This window comes from Tupaia chinensis, unplaced genomic scaffold (genome assembly GCF_000334495.1).
Source record: "Tupaia chinensis unplaced genomic scaffold, TupChi_1.0 Scaffold143644_1, whole genome shotgun sequence".
In the NCBI taxonomy this organism is placed as follows: Eukaryota; Metazoa; Chordata; class Mammalia; order Scandentia; family Tupaiidae; genus Tupaia; species Tupaia belangeri.
The window spans coordinates 552,612-553,670 of NW_006203492.1; the positions used below are offsets into that span (position 1 = coordinate 552,612).

General features: G+C 63.2%; 1 protein-coding gene across 2 annotated transcripts in view; it reads right to left on the minus strand.

Annotated features, from left to right (window-relative positions):
* IL3RA (interleukin 3 receptor subunit alpha) overlaps nt 1-1,059 on the minus strand; it is a 32,308-nt gene that overhangs the window by 5,209 nt on the left and 26,040 nt on the right. The window lies entirely within an intron of this gene.

Consider the following 1,059-nt stretch of genomic DNA (forward strand, 5'->3'; position numbering starts at 1 on the left):
GCGGTGTGGTGGTTTAGACACCAGATTCCACATGGCCGACCGCGGTTCGAGCCCTGCACCTGGTGGCTTGAAAATCATGCCAGGTGCGTGTGCGTGCGTGCCCAAATCCTAGGAGGAGAACGGAGGAGAAGGGACTGCGGCGTGGCCATCCCCCCCGGGGGTGACTGCTCACTTTCCCTCTCTGTCTTTCTGTGGTGCGTGCACACACCCTACAGCAAAAACCACAATAACTAAATAATGAAGAGGAATTGACACGCACGCTCGGGGAGGGCGCCGTGCCGAGGGAGACCACGCTCACACCAGACCAGGAGGGAGACGCAGGGGGCGCACCGTCCTCCCTGGAGGGCGCCAGAGCGGCCGCGCCATCCGCTGCGGAACTCCGGCCTCAGAGACAGGGCCCGACGTTCCCTCCCTCCCTCCCTCCCTCCCTCCCTCCTTTGTTTTCGGAAGTTCTTTTCTGTCTGTTTGTTCCCATGAGTGAGAGAGGCAGAGACGCAGCACCCCGGACAGCGGCTTAACACCGCCCCAGCACCGCCCGGACCGTGCGGACACACGTGGATCTGCCGCACTCAGGGAGGCTCGGAAAATGTACCCCAACTTCCCCAGAGGGTCGGCCCTACAGACATCAAGCCGCCCCACAGCCAGGACACCCCCATGGCAACCTGAGGACACCCGTGTGTACGTCAAGGAGTCACTGCCTCCTCTGCAGAACGTCAGGCCTCCCCGCACCGCCATGGGGCCTTATTTGGAAACACCATGCAGATGTCAGGCTAAGATGGCCTCATGCTGGCTGAGGGGGCCCTAAGTGCAATGACCAGGGTCCCTATAGGGGACAGAACAGGAGACACAGAGACAGAGAAAGGGGCAGAGACGGGAGTGACGGAGCCATAAGCCAAGGGACGTCTGGAGCCCCCGGGAGCTGGGAGAGGAGGAAGGTGCCTCCCCTGGGAGCTGGGAGAGGAGGAAAGAGCCTCCCCTGGGCCCTGGGAGAGGAGGAAGGAGCCTCCCCTGGGAGCTGGGAGAGGGGGTAGGAGGCTCGCCTGGGCCCTGGGAGGGTGG